The 12,681-nt window shown below is 38.3% G+C and overlaps 30 non-coding genes and 20 pseudogenes across 30 annotated transcripts; all 50 read left to right on the top strand.

Moving 5' to 3' along the window:
• Nucleotides 1-90: 90 nt before the first annotated feature.
• Nucleotides 91-209, top strand: LOC149660411 (5S ribosomal RNA). The gene has a single exon (XR_016369454.1). It is a non-coding gene; the product is annotated as a 5S ribosomal RNA (ribosomal RNA).
• Nucleotides 210-345: 136 nt separating this feature from the next.
• On the top strand, nt 346-464 carry LOC149660410 (5S ribosomal RNA; annotated as a pseudogene).
• Nucleotides 465-601: 137 nt separating this feature from the next.
• On the top strand, nt 602-720 carry LOC149660409 (5S ribosomal RNA). The gene has a single exon (XR_016369505.1). It is a non-coding gene; the product is annotated as a 5S ribosomal RNA (ribosomal RNA).
• Nucleotides 721-857: 137 nt separating this feature from the next.
• LOC149660408 (5S ribosomal RNA) lies at nt 858-976 on the top strand. Its single transcript, XR_016369192.1, has one exon. It is a non-coding gene; the product is annotated as a 5S ribosomal RNA (ribosomal RNA).
• A 137-nt stretch (nt 977-1,113) lies between these two features.
• LOC149660407 (5S ribosomal RNA) lies at nt 1,114-1,232 on the top strand. The gene has a single exon (XR_016369189.1). It is a non-coding gene; the product is annotated as a 5S ribosomal RNA (ribosomal RNA).
• A 136-nt stretch (nt 1,233-1,368) lies between these two features.
• On the top strand, nt 1,369-1,487 carry LOC149660406 (5S ribosomal RNA; annotated as a pseudogene).
• Nucleotides 1,488-1,624: 137 nt separating this feature from the next.
• Nucleotides 1,625-1,743, top strand: LOC149660405 (5S ribosomal RNA). The gene has a single exon (XR_016369504.1). It is a non-coding gene; the product is annotated as a 5S ribosomal RNA (ribosomal RNA).
• Nucleotides 1,744-1,880: 137 nt separating this feature from the next.
• On the top strand, nt 1,881-1,999 carry LOC149660404 (5S ribosomal RNA). Its single transcript, XR_016369702.1, has one exon. It is a non-coding gene; the product is annotated as a 5S ribosomal RNA (ribosomal RNA).
• A 136-nt stretch (nt 2,000-2,135) lies between these two features.
• Nucleotides 2,136-2,254, top strand: LOC149660403 (5S ribosomal RNA; annotated as a pseudogene).
• Nucleotides 2,255-2,391: 137 nt separating this feature from the next.
• On the top strand, nt 2,392-2,510 carry LOC149660402 (5S ribosomal RNA). The gene has a single exon (XR_016369578.1). It is a non-coding gene; the product is annotated as a 5S ribosomal RNA (ribosomal RNA).
• A 137-nt stretch (nt 2,511-2,647) lies between these two features.
• On the top strand, nt 2,648-2,766 carry LOC149660401 (5S ribosomal RNA). The gene has a single exon (XR_016369243.1). It is a non-coding gene; the product is annotated as a 5S ribosomal RNA (ribosomal RNA).
• A 137-nt stretch (nt 2,767-2,903) lies between these two features.
• LOC149660400 (5S ribosomal RNA) lies at nt 2,904-3,022 on the top strand (annotated as a pseudogene).
• A 137-nt stretch (nt 3,023-3,159) lies between these two features.
• LOC149660399 (5S ribosomal RNA) lies at nt 3,160-3,278 on the top strand. Its single transcript, XR_016369188.1, has one exon. It is a non-coding gene; the product is annotated as a 5S ribosomal RNA (ribosomal RNA).
• A 137-nt stretch (nt 3,279-3,415) lies between these two features.
• LOC149660398 (5S ribosomal RNA) lies at nt 3,416-3,534 on the top strand. Its single transcript, XR_016369187.1, has one exon. It is a non-coding gene; the product is annotated as a 5S ribosomal RNA (ribosomal RNA).
• A 136-nt stretch (nt 3,535-3,670) lies between these two features.
• Nucleotides 3,671-3,789, top strand: LOC149660397 (5S ribosomal RNA). Its single transcript, XR_016369186.1, has one exon. It is a non-coding gene; the product is annotated as a 5S ribosomal RNA (ribosomal RNA).
• Nucleotides 3,790-3,926: 137 nt separating this feature from the next.
• On the top strand, nt 3,927-4,029 carry LOC149660396 (5S ribosomal RNA; annotated as a pseudogene).
• Nucleotides 4,030-4,151: 122 nt separating this feature from the next.
• Nucleotides 4,152-4,270, top strand: LOC149660395 (5S ribosomal RNA; annotated as a pseudogene).
• A 138-nt stretch (nt 4,271-4,408) lies between these two features.
• On the top strand, nt 4,409-4,527 carry LOC149660394 (5S ribosomal RNA). Its single transcript, XR_016369657.1, has one exon. It is a non-coding gene; the product is annotated as a 5S ribosomal RNA (ribosomal RNA).
• A 135-nt stretch (nt 4,528-4,662) lies between these two features.
• On the top strand, nt 4,663-4,781 carry LOC149660393 (5S ribosomal RNA). The gene has a single exon (XR_016369185.1). It is a non-coding gene; the product is annotated as a 5S ribosomal RNA (ribosomal RNA).
• A 137-nt stretch (nt 4,782-4,918) lies between these two features.
• On the top strand, nt 4,919-5,036 carry LOC149660392 (5S ribosomal RNA; annotated as a pseudogene).
• Nucleotides 5,037-5,174: 138 nt separating this feature from the next.
• LOC149660391 (5S ribosomal RNA) lies at nt 5,175-5,293 on the top strand. The gene has a single exon (XR_016369182.1). It is a non-coding gene; the product is annotated as a 5S ribosomal RNA (ribosomal RNA).
• A 136-nt stretch (nt 5,294-5,429) lies between these two features.
• LOC149660390 (5S ribosomal RNA) lies at nt 5,430-5,548 on the top strand. Its single transcript, XR_016369181.1, has one exon. It is a non-coding gene; the product is annotated as a 5S ribosomal RNA (ribosomal RNA).
• Nucleotides 5,549-5,685: 137 nt separating this feature from the next.
• LOC149660389 (5S ribosomal RNA) lies at nt 5,686-5,788 on the top strand (annotated as a pseudogene).
• Nucleotides 5,789-5,910: 122 nt separating this feature from the next.
• Nucleotides 5,911-6,029, top strand: LOC149660388 (5S ribosomal RNA; annotated as a pseudogene).
• A 138-nt stretch (nt 6,030-6,167) lies between these two features.
• LOC149660387 (5S ribosomal RNA) lies at nt 6,168-6,286 on the top strand (annotated as a pseudogene).
• A 137-nt stretch (nt 6,287-6,423) lies between these two features.
• LOC149660386 (5S ribosomal RNA) lies at nt 6,424-6,542 on the top strand (annotated as a pseudogene).
• Nucleotides 6,543-6,679: 137 nt separating this feature from the next.
• LOC149660385 (5S ribosomal RNA) lies at nt 6,680-6,798 on the top strand. Its single transcript, XR_016369180.1, has one exon. It is a non-coding gene; the product is annotated as a 5S ribosomal RNA (ribosomal RNA).
• Nucleotides 6,799-6,934: 136 nt separating this feature from the next.
• LOC149660384 (5S ribosomal RNA) lies at nt 6,935-7,053 on the top strand. Its single transcript, XR_016369179.1, has one exon. It is a non-coding gene; the product is annotated as a 5S ribosomal RNA (ribosomal RNA).
• Nucleotides 7,054-7,190: 137 nt separating this feature from the next.
• LOC149660383 (5S ribosomal RNA) lies at nt 7,191-7,309 on the top strand. The gene has a single exon (XR_016369178.1). It is a non-coding gene; the product is annotated as a 5S ribosomal RNA (ribosomal RNA).
• Nucleotides 7,310-7,445: 136 nt separating this feature from the next.
• Nucleotides 7,446-7,564, top strand: LOC149660382 (5S ribosomal RNA). The gene has a single exon (XR_016369177.1). It is a non-coding gene; the product is annotated as a 5S ribosomal RNA (ribosomal RNA).
• Nucleotides 7,565-7,701: 137 nt separating this feature from the next.
• LOC149660381 (5S ribosomal RNA) lies at nt 7,702-7,804 on the top strand (annotated as a pseudogene).
• A 122-nt stretch (nt 7,805-7,926) lies between these two features.
• On the top strand, nt 7,927-8,045 carry LOC149660380 (5S ribosomal RNA; annotated as a pseudogene).
• Nucleotides 8,046-8,183: 138 nt separating this feature from the next.
• Nucleotides 8,184-8,302, top strand: LOC149660379 (5S ribosomal RNA). The gene has a single exon (XR_016369176.1). It is a non-coding gene; the product is annotated as a 5S ribosomal RNA (ribosomal RNA).
• Nucleotides 8,303-8,438: 136 nt separating this feature from the next.
• Nucleotides 8,439-8,557, top strand: LOC149660378 (5S ribosomal RNA; annotated as a pseudogene).
• Nucleotides 8,558-8,695: 138 nt separating this feature from the next.
• On the top strand, nt 8,696-8,814 carry LOC149660377 (5S ribosomal RNA; annotated as a pseudogene).
• A 137-nt stretch (nt 8,815-8,951) lies between these two features.
• On the top strand, nt 8,952-9,070 carry LOC149660376 (5S ribosomal RNA; annotated as a pseudogene).
• Nucleotides 9,071-9,207: 137 nt separating this feature from the next.
• Nucleotides 9,208-9,326, top strand: LOC149660375 (5S ribosomal RNA). Its single transcript, XR_016369175.1, has one exon. It is a non-coding gene; the product is annotated as a 5S ribosomal RNA (ribosomal RNA).
• A 136-nt stretch (nt 9,327-9,462) lies between these two features.
• Nucleotides 9,463-9,581, top strand: LOC149660374 (5S ribosomal RNA). The gene has a single exon (XR_016369174.1). It is a non-coding gene; the product is annotated as a 5S ribosomal RNA (ribosomal RNA).
• A 137-nt stretch (nt 9,582-9,718) lies between these two features.
• On the top strand, nt 9,719-9,837 carry LOC149660373 (5S ribosomal RNA). The gene has a single exon (XR_016369172.1). It is a non-coding gene; the product is annotated as a 5S ribosomal RNA (ribosomal RNA).
• Nucleotides 9,838-9,973: 136 nt separating this feature from the next.
• LOC149660372 (5S ribosomal RNA) lies at nt 9,974-10,092 on the top strand. The gene has a single exon (XR_016369170.1). It is a non-coding gene; the product is annotated as a 5S ribosomal RNA (ribosomal RNA).
• Nucleotides 10,093-10,229: 137 nt separating this feature from the next.
• Nucleotides 10,230-10,332, top strand: LOC149660371 (5S ribosomal RNA; annotated as a pseudogene).
• Nucleotides 10,333-10,454: 122 nt separating this feature from the next.
• On the top strand, nt 10,455-10,573 carry LOC149660370 (5S ribosomal RNA; annotated as a pseudogene).
• A 138-nt stretch (nt 10,574-10,711) lies between these two features.
• On the top strand, nt 10,712-10,830 carry LOC149660369 (5S ribosomal RNA). The gene has a single exon (XR_016369656.1). It is a non-coding gene; the product is annotated as a 5S ribosomal RNA (ribosomal RNA).
• A 135-nt stretch (nt 10,831-10,965) lies between these two features.
• On the top strand, nt 10,966-11,084 carry LOC149660368 (5S ribosomal RNA; annotated as a pseudogene).
• A 137-nt stretch (nt 11,085-11,221) lies between these two features.
• LOC149660367 (5S ribosomal RNA) lies at nt 11,222-11,340 on the top strand. The gene has a single exon (XR_016369169.1). It is a non-coding gene; the product is annotated as a 5S ribosomal RNA (ribosomal RNA).
• Nucleotides 11,341-11,477: 137 nt separating this feature from the next.
• LOC149660366 (5S ribosomal RNA) lies at nt 11,478-11,596 on the top strand. The gene has a single exon (XR_016369281.1). It is a non-coding gene; the product is annotated as a 5S ribosomal RNA (ribosomal RNA).
• Nucleotides 11,597-11,732: 136 nt separating this feature from the next.
• On the top strand, nt 11,733-11,851 carry LOC149660365 (5S ribosomal RNA). Its single transcript, XR_016369168.1, has one exon. It is a non-coding gene; the product is annotated as a 5S ribosomal RNA (ribosomal RNA).
• Nucleotides 11,852-11,988: 137 nt separating this feature from the next.
• LOC149660364 (5S ribosomal RNA) lies at nt 11,989-12,107 on the top strand. Its single transcript, XR_016369167.1, has one exon. It is a non-coding gene; the product is annotated as a 5S ribosomal RNA (ribosomal RNA).
• A 136-nt stretch (nt 12,108-12,243) lies between these two features.
• LOC149660363 (5S ribosomal RNA) lies at nt 12,244-12,362 on the top strand. Its single transcript, XR_016369166.1, has one exon. It is a non-coding gene; the product is annotated as a 5S ribosomal RNA (ribosomal RNA).
• A 137-nt stretch (nt 12,363-12,499) lies between these two features.
• Nucleotides 12,500-12,602, top strand: LOC149660362 (5S ribosomal RNA; annotated as a pseudogene).
• Nucleotides 12,603-12,681: the final 79 nt, after the last annotated feature.

Genomic DNA, 12,681 nt, shown 5'->3' with positions numbered 1-12,681 from the left:
CCAACATATTTTCTTTTTGTTATTGTTTTAAAAAGATGAAGGTTAATTTGTCTCACTTAATTTAAATTCGAATTATTAAATAGCACTCTCGGCAACGGCCATATCACGCTGAAAACACCGGTTCTCGTCCGATCACCGAAGTTAAGCAGCGTCGAGCGCAGTCAGTACTTGGAAGGGAGACCACTTAGGAACACTGCGTGCCGTTGGCTTTTTCACTTTTTTTCCTCTTTTAAATTCCAATAGATATGAAAAAAGAAAACATATTTTCTTTTTGCTATTGTTTTAAAAAGATGATGGTTAATTTGTCTCACTTAATTTAAATTCGAATTATTATCTAGCACTCTCGGCAACGGCCATATCACGCTGAAAACACCGGTTCTCGTCCGATCACTGAAGTTAAGAAGCGTCGAGCGCAGTCAGTACTTGGGAGGGAGACCACTTAGGAACACTGCGTGCAGTTGGCTTTTTCACTTTTTTTTCCTCTTTTAAATTCCTATAGATTTGAAAAAAGCCAACATATTTTCTTTTTGCTATTGTTTTAAAAAGATGAAGGTTAATTTGTCTCACTTAATTTAAATTCGAATTATTAAATAGCACTCTCGGCAACGGCCATATCACGCTGAAAACACCGGTTCTCGTCCGAGCACCGAAGTTAAGCAGCGTCGAGCGCAGTCAGTACTTGGGAGGGAGACCACTTAGGAACACTGCGTGCCGTTGGCTTTTTCACTTTTTTTTCCTCTTTTAAATTCCTATAGATATGAAAAAAGCCAACATATTTTCTTTTTGTTATTGTTTTAAAAAGATGAAGGTTAATTTGTCTCACTTAATTTAAATTCGAATTATTAAATACCACTCTCGGCAACGGCCATATCACGCTGAAAACACCGGTTCTCGTCCGATCACCGAAGTTAAGAAGCGTCGAGCGCAGTCAGTACTTGGGAGGGAGACCACTTAGGAACACTGCGTGCCGTTGGCTTTTTCACTTTTTTTTCCTCTTTTAAATTCCAATAGATATGAAAAAAGCCAACATATTTTCTTTTTGTTATTGTTTTAAAAAGATGAAGGTTAATTTGTCTCACTTAATTTAAATTCGAATTATTATATAGCACTCTCGGCAACGGCCATATCACGCTGAAAACACCGGTTCTCGTCCGATCACCGAAGTTAAGAAGCGTCGAGCGCAGTCAGTACTTGGGAGGGAGACCACTTAGGAACACTGCGTGCCGTTGGCTTTTTCACTTTTTTTCCTCTTTTAAATTCCAATAGATATGAAAAAAGAAAACATATTTTCTTTTTGCTATTGTTTTAAAAAGATGATGGTTAATTTGTCTCACTTAATTTAAATTCGAATTATTATCTAGCACTCTCGGCAACGGCCATATCACGCTGAAAACACCGGTTCTCGTCCGATCACTGAAGTTAAGAAGCGTCGAGCGCAGTCAGTACTTGGGAGGGAAACCACTTAGGAACACTGCGTGCAGTTGGCTTTTTCACTTTTTTTTCCTCTTTTAAATTCCTATAGATATGAAAAAAGCCAACATATTTTCTTTTTGTTATTGTTTTAAAAAGATGAAGGTTAATTTGTCTCACTTAATTTAAATTCGAATTATTAAATAGCACTCTCGGCAACGGCCATATCACGCTGAAAACACCGGTTCTCGTCCGAGCACCGAAGTTAAGCAGCGTCGAGCGCAGTCAGTACTTGGGAGGGAGACCACTTAGGAACACTGCGTGCCGTTGGCTTTTTCACTTTTTTTTCCTCTTTTAAATTCCTATAGATATGAAAAAAGCCAACATATTTTCTTTTTGTTATTGTTTTAAAAAGATGAAGGTTAATTTGTCTCACTTAATTTAAATTCGAATTATTAAATACCACTCTCGGCAACGGCCATATCACGCTGAAAACACCGGTTTTCGTCCGATCACCGAAGTTAAGCAGCGTCGAGCGCAGTCAGTACTTGGTAGGGAGACCACTTAGGAACACTGCGTGCCGTTGGCTTTTTCACTTTTTTTCCTCTTTTAAATTCCAATAGATATGAAAAAAGCAAACATATTTTCTTTTTGTTATTGTTTTAAAAAGATGATGGTTAATTTGCCTCACTTAATTTAAATTCGAATTATTATCTAGCACTCTCGGCAACGGCCATATCACGCTGAAAACACCGGTTCTCGTCCGATCACCGAAGTTAAGAAGCGTCGAGCGCAGTCAGTACTTGGGAGGGAGACCACTTAGGAACACTGCGTGCAGTTGGCTTTTTCACTTTTTTTTCCTCTTTTAAATTCCTATAGATATGAAAAAAGCAAACATATTTTCTTTTTGTTATTGTTTTAAAAAGATGAAGGTCAATTTGTCTCACTTAATTTAAATTCGAATTATTATCTAGCACTCTCGGCAACGGCCATATCACGCTGAAAACACCGGTTCTCGTCGGATCACCGAAGTTAAGCAGCGTCGAGCGCAGTCAGTACTTGGGAGGGAGACCACTTAGGAATACTGCGTGCCGTTGGCTTTTTCACTTTTTTTTCCTCTTTTAAATTCCAATAGATATGAAAAAAGCCAACATATTTTCTTTTTGTTATTGTTTTAAAAAGATGAAGGTTAATTTGTCTCACTTAATTTAAATTCGAACTATTAAATAGCACTCTCGGCAACGGCCATACCACGCTGAAAACACCGGTTCTCGTCCGAGCACCGAAGTTAAGCAGCGTCGAGCGCAGTCAGTACTTGGGAGGGAGACCACTTAGGAACACTGCGTGCCGTTGGCTTTTTCACTTTTTTTTCCTCTTTTAAATTCCAATAGATATGAAAAAAGCCAACATATTTTCTTTTTGTTATTGTTTTAAAAAGATGAAGGTTAATTTGTCTCACTTAATTTAAATTCGAATTATTATATAGCACTCTCGGCAACGGCCATATCACGCTGAAAACACCGGTTCTCGTCGGATCACCGAAGTTAAGCAGCGTCGAGCGCAGTCAGTACTTGGGAGGGAGACCACTTAGGAACACTGCGTGCCGTTGGGATTTTCACTTTTTTTTCCTCTTTTAAATTCCAATAGATATGAAAAAAGCAAACATATTTTATTTTTGTTATTGTTTTAAAAAGATGATGGTTAATTTGTCTCACTTAATTTAAATTCGAATTATTATCTAGCACTCTCGGCAACGGCCATATCACGCTGAAAACACCGGTTCTCGTCCGATCACCGAAGTTAAGAAGCGTCGAGCGCAGTCAGTACTTGGGAGGGAGACCACTTAGGAACACTGCGTGCCGTTGGCTTTTTCACTTTTTTTTCCTCTTTTAAATTCCAATAGATATGAAAAAAGCAAACATATTTTCTTTTTGTTATTGTTTTAAAAAGATGATGGTTAATTTGTCTCACTTAATTTAAATTCGAATTATTATCTAGCACTCTCGGCAACGGCCATATCACGCTGAAAACACCGGTTCTCGTCCGATCACCGAAGTTAAGAAGCGTCGAGCGCAGTCAGTACTTGGGAGGGAGACCACTTAGGAACACTGCGTGCCGTTGGCTTTTTCACTTTTTTTCCTCTTTTAAATTCCAATAGATATGAAAAAAGCAAACATATTTTCTTTTTGTTATTGTTTTAAAAAGATGATGGTTAATTTGTCTCACTTAATTTAAATTCGACTTATTATCTAGCACTCTCGGCAACGGCCATATCACGCTGAAAACACCGGTTCTCGTCCGATCACCGAAGTTAAGAAGCGTCGAGCGCAGTCAGTACTTGGGAGGGAGACCACTTAGGAACACTGCGTGCCGTTGGCTTTTTCACTTTTTTTTCCTCTTTTAAATTCCAATAGATATGAAAAAAGCAAACATATTTTCTTTTTGTTATTGTTTTAAAAAGATGATGGTTAATTTGTCTCACTTAATTTAAATTCGAATTATTATCTAGCACTCTCGGCAACGGCCATATCACGCTGAAAACACCGGTTCTCGTCCGATCACCGAAGTTAAGCAGCGTCGAGCGCAGTCAGTACTTGTAAACTTTGCGTGCCGTTGGCTTTTTCACTTTTATTTCCTCTTTTAAATTCCATGAGATATGAAAAAAGCAAACAAATCTTCTTTTTCTTATTGATTTATAAAGATGAAGGTTAATTAAATTCGAATTATTAAATAGCACTCTCGGCAACAGCCATATCACGCTGAAAACACCGGTTCTCGTCCGATCACCGAAGTTAAGCAGCGTCGAGCGCAGTCAGTACTTGGGAGGGAGACCACTTAGGAACACTGTGTGCCGTTGGCTTTTTCACTATTTTTTTCCTCTTTTAAATTCCTATAGATATGAAAAAAGCAAACGTATTTTCTTTTTGTTATTGTATTAAAAAGATGAAGGTCAATTTGTCTCACTTAATTTAAATTCGAATTATTATCTAGCACTCTCGGCAACGGCCATATCACGCTGAAAACACCGGTTCTCGTCGGATCACCGAAGTTAAGCAGCGTCGAGCGCAGTCAGTACTTGGAAGGGAGACCACTTAGGAACACTGCGTGCCGTTGGCTTTTTCACTTTTTTTCTCTTTTAAATTCCAATAGATATGAAAAAAGCAAACATATTTTCTTTTTGTTATTGTTTTAAAAAGATGATGGTTAATTTGTCTCACTTAATTTAAATTCGACTTATTATCTAGCACTCTCGGCAACGGCCATATCACGCTGAAAACACCGGTTCTCGTCCGATCACCGAAGTTAAGAAGCGTCGAGCGCAGTCAGTACTTGGGAGGGAGACCACTTAGGAACACTGCGTGCCGTTGGCTTTTTCACTTTTTTTTCCTCTTTTAAATTCCTATAGATATGAAAAAAGCAAACATATTTTCTTTTTGTTATTGTTTTAAAAAGATGAAGGTTAATTTGTCTCACTTCATTTAAATTCGAATTATTAAATAGCACTCTCGGCAACGGCCATACCACGCTGAAAACACCGGTTCCGTCCGAGCACCGAAGTTAAGCAGCGTCGAGCGCAGTCAGTACTTGGGAGGGAGACCACTTAGGAACACTGTGTGCCGTTGGCTTTTTCACTATTTTTTTCCTCTTTTAAATTCCTATAGATATGAAAAAAGCAAACATATTTTCTTTTTGTTATTGTATTAAAAAGATGAAGGTCAATTTGTCTCACTTAATTTAAATTCGAATTATTATCTAGCACTCTCGGCAACGGCCATATCACGCTGAAAACACCGGTTCTCGTCCGATCACCGAAGTTAAGAAGCGTCGAGCGCAGTCAGTACTTGGGAGGGAGACCACTTAGGAACACTGCGTGCCGTTGGCTTTTTCACTTTTTTTCCTCTTTTAAATTCCAATAGATATGAAAAAAGCAAACATATTTTCTTTTTGTTATTGTTTTAAAAAGATGATGGTTAATTTGTCTCACTTAATTTAAATTCGACTTATTATCTAGCACTCTCGGCAACGGCCATATCACGCTGAAAACACCGGTTCTCGTCCGATCACCGAAGTTAAGAAGCGTCGAGCGCAGTCAGTACTTGGGAGGGAGACCACTTAGGAACACTGCGTGCCGTTGGCTTTTTCACTTTTTTTTCCTCTTTTAAATTCCAATAGATATGAAAAAAGCAAACATATTTTCTTTTTGTTATTGTTTTAAAAAGATGATGGTTAATTTGTCTCACTTAATTTAAATTCGAATTATTATCTAGCACTCTCGGCAACGGCCATATCACGCTGAAAACACCGGTTCTCGTCCGATCACCGAAGTTAAGCAGCGTCGAGCGCAGTCAGTACTTGTAAACTTTGCGTGCCGTTGGCTTTTTCACTTTTATTTCCTCTTTTAAATTCCATGAGATATGAAAAAAGCAAACAAATCTTCTTTTTCTTATTGATTTATAAAGATGAAGGTTAATTAAATTCGAATTATTAAATAGCACTCTCGGCAACAGCCATATCACGCTGAAAACACCGGTTCTCGTCCGATCACCGAAGTTAAGCAGCGTCGAGCGCAGTCAGTACTTGGGAGGGAGACCACTTAGGAACACTGTGTGCCGTTGGCTTTTTCACTATTTTTTTCCTCTTTTAAATTCCTATAGATATGAAAAAAGCAAACATATTTTCTTTTTGTTATTGTATTAAAAAGATGAAGGTCAATTTGTCTCACTTAATTTAAATTCGAATTATTATCTAGCACTCTCGGCAACGGCCATATCACGCTGAAAACACAGGTTCTCGTCCGATCACCGCAGTTAAGCAGCGTCGAGCGCAGTCAGTACTTGGGAGGGAGACCACTAAGGAACACTGCGTGCCGTTGGGATTTTCACTTTTTTTTCCTCTTTTAAATTCCAATAGATATGAAAAAAGCAAACATATTTTCTTTTTGTTATTGTTTTAAAAAGATGATGGTTAATTTGTCTCACTTAATTTAAATTCGAATTATTATCTAGCACTCTCGGCAACGGCCATATCACGCTGAAAACACCGGTTCTCGTCCGATCACCGAAGTTAAGAAGCGTCGAGCGCAGTCAGTACTTGGGAGGGAGACCACTTAGAAACACTGCGTGCCGTTGGCTTTTTCACTTTTTTTTCCTCTTTTAAATTCCAATAGATATGAAAAAAGCAAACATATTTTCTTTTTGTTATTGTTTTAAAAAGATGATGGTTAATTTGTCTCACTTAATTTAAATTCGAATTATTATCTAGCACTCTCGGCAACGGCCATATCACGCTGAAAACACCGGTTCTCGTCCGATCACCGAAGTTAAGAAGCGTCGAGCGCAGTCAGTACTTGGGAGGGAGACCACTTAGGAACACTGCGTGCCGTTGGCTTTTTCACTTTTTTTCCTCTTTTAAATTCCAATAGATATGAAAAAAGCAAACATATTTTCTTTTTGTTATTGTTTTAAAAAGATGATGGTTAATTTGTCTCACTTAATTTAAATTCGACTTATTATCTAGCACTCTCGGCAACGGCCATATCACGCTGAAAACACCGGTTCTCGTCCGATCACCGAAGTTAAGAAGCGTCGAGCGCAGTCAGTACTTGGGAGGGAGACCACTTAGGAACACTGCGTGCCGTTGGCTTTTTCACTTTTTTTTCCTCTTTTAAATTCCAATAGATATGAAAAAAGCAAACATATTTTCTTTTTGTTATTGTTTTAAAAAGATGATGGTTAATTTGTCTCACTTAATTTAAATTCGAATTATTATCTAGCACTCTCGGCAACGGCCATATCACGCTGAAAACACCGGTTCTCGTCCGATCACCGAAGTTAAGAAGCGTCGAGCGCAGTCAGTACTTGGGAGGGAGACCACTTAGGAACACTGCGTGCCGTTGGCTTTTTCACTTTTTTTCCTCTTTTAAATTCCAATAGATATGAAAAAAGCAAACATATTTTCTTTTTGTTATTGTTTTAAAAAGATGATGGTTAATTTGTCTCACTTAATTTAAATTCGACTTATTATCTAGCACTCTCGGCAACGGCCATATCACGCTGAAAACACCGGTTCTCGTCCGATCACCGAAGTTAAGAAGCGTCGAGCGCAGTCAGTACTTGGGAGGGAGACCACTTAGGAACACTGCGTGCCGTTGGCTTTTTCACTTTTTTTTCCTCTTTTAAATTCCAATAGATATGAAAAAAGCAAACATATTTTCTTTTTGTTATTGTTTTAAAAAGATGATGGTTAATTTGTCTCACTTAATTTAAATTCGAATTATTATCTAGCACTCTCGGCAACGGCCATATCACGCTGAAAACACCGGTTCTCGTCCGATCACCGAAGTTAAGCAGCGTCGAGCGCAGTCAGTACTTGTAAACTTTGCGTGCCGTTGGCTTTTTCACTTTTATTTCCTCTTTTAAATTCCATGAGATATGAAAAAAGCAAACAAATCTTCTTTTTCTTATTGATTTATAAAGATGAAGGTTAATTAAATTCGAATTATTAAATAGCACTCTCGGCAACAGCCATATCACGCTGAAAACACCGGTTATCGTCCGATCACCGAAGTTAAGCAGCGTCGAGCGCAGTCAGTACTTGGGAGGGAGACCACTTAGGAACACTGTGTGCCGTTGGCTTTTTCACTATTTTTTTCCTCTTTTAAATTCCTATAGATATGAAAAAAGCAAACATATTTTCTTTTTGTTATTGTTTTAAAAAGATGATGGTTAATTTGTCTCACTTAATTTAAATTCGAATTATTATCTAGCACTCTCGGCAACGGCCATATCACGCTGAAAACACCGGTTCTCGTCCGATCACCGAAGTTAAGAAGCGTCGAGCGCAGTCAGTACTTGGGAGGGAGACCACTTAGGAACACTGCGTGCCGTTGGCTTTTTCACTTTTTTTCCTCTTTTAAATTCCAATAGATATGAAAAAAGCAAACATATTTTCTTTTTGTTATTGTTTTAAAAAGATGATGGTTAATTTGTCTCACTTAATTTAAATTCGACTTATTATCTAGCACTCTCGGCAACGGCCATATCACGCTGAAAACACCGGTTCTCGTCCGATCACCGAAGTTAAGAAGCGTCGAGCGCAGTCAGTACTTGGGAGGGAGACCACTTAGGAACACTGTGTGCCGTTGGCTTTTTCACTATTTTTTTCCTCTTTTAAATTCCTATAGATATGAAAAAAGCAAACATATTTTCTTTTTGTTATTGTATTAAAAAGATGAAGGTCAATTTGTCTCACTTAATTTAAATTCGAATTATTATCTAGCACTCTCGGCAACGGCCATATCACGCTGAAAACACAGGTTCTCGTCCGATCACCGCAGTTAAGCAGCGTCGAGCGCAGTCAGTACTTGGGAGGGAGACCACTTAGGAAGACTGCGTGCCGTTGGGATTTTCACTTTTTTTTCCTCTTTTAAATTCCAATAGATATGAAAAAAGCAAACATATTTTCTTTTTGTTATTGTTTTAAAAAGATGATGGTTAATTTGTCTCACTTAATTTAAATTCGAATTATTATCTAGCACTCTCGGCAACGGCCATATCACGCTGAAAACACCGGTTCTCGTCCGATCACCGAAGTTAAGAAGCGTCGAGCGCAGTCAGTACTTGGGAGGGAGACCACTTAGAAACACTGCGTGCCGTTGGCTTTTTCACTTTTTTTTCCTCTTTTAAATTCCAATAGATATGAAAAAAGCAAACATATTTTCTTTTTGTTATTGTTTTAAAAAGATGATGGTTAATTTGTCTCACTTAATTTAAATTCGAATTATTATCTAGCACTCTCGGCAACGGCCATATCACGCTGAAAACACCGGTTCTCGTCCGATCACCGAAGTTAAGAAGCGTCGAGCGCAGTCAGTACTTGGGAGGGAGACCACTTAGGAACACTGCGTGCCGTTGGCTTTTTCACTTTTTTTCCTCTTTTAAATTCCAATAGATATGAAAAAAGCAAACATATTTTCTTTTTGTTATTGTTTTAAAAAGATGATGGTTAATTTGTCTCACTTAATTTAAATTCGACTTATTATCTAGCACTCTCGGCAACGGCCATATCACGCTGAAAACACCGGTTCTCGTCCGATCACCGAAGTTAAGAAGCGTCGAGCGCAGTCAGTACTTGGGAGGGAGACCACTTAGGAACACTGCGTGCCGTTGGCTTTTTCACTTTTTTTTCCTCTTTTAAATTCCAATAGATATGAAAAAAGCAAACATATTTTCTTTTTGTTATTGTTTTAAAAAGATGATGGTTAATTTGTCTCACTTAATTTAAATTCGAATTATTATCTAGCACTCTCGGCAACGGCCATATCACGCTGAAAACACCGGTTCTCGTCCGATCACCGAAGTTAAGAAGCGTCGAGCGCAGTCAGTACTTGGGAGGGAGACCACTTAGGAACACTGCGTGCCGTTGGCTTTTTCACTTTTTTTCCTCTTTTAAATTCCAATAGATATGAAAAAAGCAAACATATTTTCTTTTTGTTATTGTTTTAAAAAGATGATGGTTAATTTGTCTCACTTAATTTAAATTCGACTTATTATCTAGCACTCTCGGCAACGGCCATATCACGCTGAAAACACCGGTTCTCGTCCGATCACCGAAGTTAAGAAGCGTCGAGCGCAGTCAGTACTTGGGAGGGAGACCACTTAGGAACACTGCGTGCCGTTGGCTTTTTCACTTTTTTTTCCTCTTTTAAATTCCAATAGATATGAAAAAAGCAAACATATTTTCTTTTTGTTATTGTTTTAAAAAGATGATGGTTAATTTGTCTCACTTAATTTAAATTCGAATTATTATCTAGCACTCTCGGCAACGGCCATATCACGCTGAAAACACCGGTTCTCGTCCGATCACCGAAGTTAAGCAGCGTCGAGCGCAGTCAGTACTTGTAAACTTTGCGTGCCGTTGGCTTTTTCACTTTTATTTCCTCTTTTAAATTCCATGAGATATGAAAAAAGCAAACAAACCTTCTTTTTCTTATTGATTTATAAAGATGAAGGTTAATTAAATTCGAATTATTAAATAGCACTCTCGGCAACAGCCATATCACGCTGAAAACACCGGTTCTCGTCCGATCACCGAAGTTAAGCAGCGTCGAGCGCAGTCAGTACTTGGGAGGGAGACCACTTAGGAACACTGTGTGCCGTTGGCTTTTTCACTATTTTTTTCCTCTTTTAAATTCCTATAGATATGAAAAAAGCAAACATATTTTCTTTTTGTTATTGTATTAAAAAGATGAAGGTCAATTTGTCTCACTTAATTTAAATTCGAATTATTATCTAGCACTCTCGGCAACGGCCATATCACGCTGAAAACACCGGTTCTCGTCGGATCACCGAAGTTAAGCAGCGTCGAGCGCAGTCAGTACTTGGAAGGGAGACCACTTAGGAACACTGCGTGCCGTTGGCTTTTTCACTTTTTTTCTCTTTTAAATTCCAATAGATATGAAAAAAGCAAACATATTTTCTTTTTGTTATTGTTTTATAAAGATGATGGTTAATTTGTCTCACTTAATTTAAATTCGAATTATTATCTAGCACTCTCGGCAACGGCCATATCACGCTGAAAACACCGGTTCTCGTCCGATCACCGAAGTTAAGAAGCGTCGAGCGCAGTCAGTACTTGGGAGGGAGACCACTTAGGAACACTGCGTGCAGTTGGCTTTTTCACTTTTTTTTCCTCTTTTAAATTCCTATAGATATGAAAAAAGCAAACATATTTTCTTTTTGTTATTGTTTTAAAAAGATGATGGTTAATTTGTCTCACTTAATTTAAATTCGACTTATTATCTAGCACTCTCGGCAACGGCCATATCACGCTGAAAACACCGGTTCTCGTCCGATCACCGAAGTTAAGAAGCGTCGAGCGCAGTCAGTACTTGGGAGGGAGACCACTTAGGAACACTGCGTGCCGTTGGCTTTTTCACTTTTTTTTCCTCTTTTAAATTCCAATGGATATGAAAAAAGCAAACATATTTTCTTTTTGTTATTGTTTTAAAAAGATGATGGTTAATTTGTCTCACTTAATTTAAATTCGAATTATTATCTAGCACTCTCGGCAACGGCCATATCACGCTGAAAACACCGGTTCTCGTCCGATCACCGAAGTTAAGCAGCGTAGAGCGCAGTCAGTACTTGGGAGGGAGACCACTTAGGAACACTGCGTGCCGTTGGCTTTTTCACTTTTTTTCCTCTTTTAAATTCCAATAGATATGAAAAAAGCAAACATATTTTCTTTTTGTTATTGTTTTAAAAAGATGATGGTTAATTTGTCTCACTTAATTTAAATTCGACTTATTATCTAGCACTCTCGGCAACGGCCATATCACGCTGAAAACACCGGTTCTCGTCCGATCACCGAAGTTAAGAAGCGTCGAGCGCAGTCAGTACTTGGGAGGGAGACCACTTAGGAACACTGCGTGCCGTTGGCTTTTTCACTTTTTTTTCCTCTTTTAAATTCCAATAGATATGAAAAAAGCAAACATATTTTCTTTTTGTTATTGTTTTAAAAAGATGATGGTTAATTTGTCTCACTTAATTTAAATTCGAATTATTATCTAGCACTCTCGGCAACGGCCATATCACGCTGAAAACACCGGTTCTCGTCCGATCACCGAAGTTAAGAAGCGTCGAGCGCAGTCAGTACTTGGGAGGGAGACCACTTAGGAACACTGCGTGCCGTTGGCTTTTTCACTTTTTTTCCTCTTTTAAATTCCAATAGATATGAAAAAAGCAAACATATTTTCTTTTTGTTATTGTTTTAAAAAGATGATGGTTAATTTGTCTCACTTAATTTAAATTCGACTTATTATCTAGCACTCTCGGCAACGGCCATATCACGCTGAAAACACCGGTTCTCGTCCGATCACCGAAGTTAAGAAGCGTCGAGCGCAGTCAGTACTTGGGAGGGAGACCACTTAGGAACACTGCGTGCCGTTGGCTTTTTCACTTTTTTTTCCTCTTTTAAATTCCAATAGATATGAAAAAAGCAAACATATTTTCTTTTTGTTATTGTTTTAAAAAGATGATGGTTAATTTGTCTCACTTAATTTAAATTCGAATTATTATCTAGCACTCTCGGCAACGGCCATATCACGCTGAAAACACCGGTTCTCGTCCGATCACCGAAGTTAAGCAGCGTCGAGCGCAGTCAGTACTTGTAAACTTTGCGTGCCGTTGGCTTTTTCACTTTTATTTCCTCTTTTAAATTCCATGAGATATGAAAAAAGCAAACAAACCTTCTTTTTCTTATTGATTTATA

This window comes from Phalangium opilio, unplaced genomic scaffold (genome assembly GCF_054372755.1).
Source record: "Phalangium opilio isolate 3A_F unplaced genomic scaffold, DU_Popi_V2 ptg000070l_1, whole genome shotgun sequence".
Lineage (NCBI taxonomy): Eukaryota > Metazoa > Arthropoda > Arachnida > Opiliones > Phalangiidae > Phalangium > Phalangium opilio.
The sequence above is the reverse complement of the archived record's forward strand: the minus strand, read 5'-3'. Positions and strand labels throughout refer to the sequence as shown.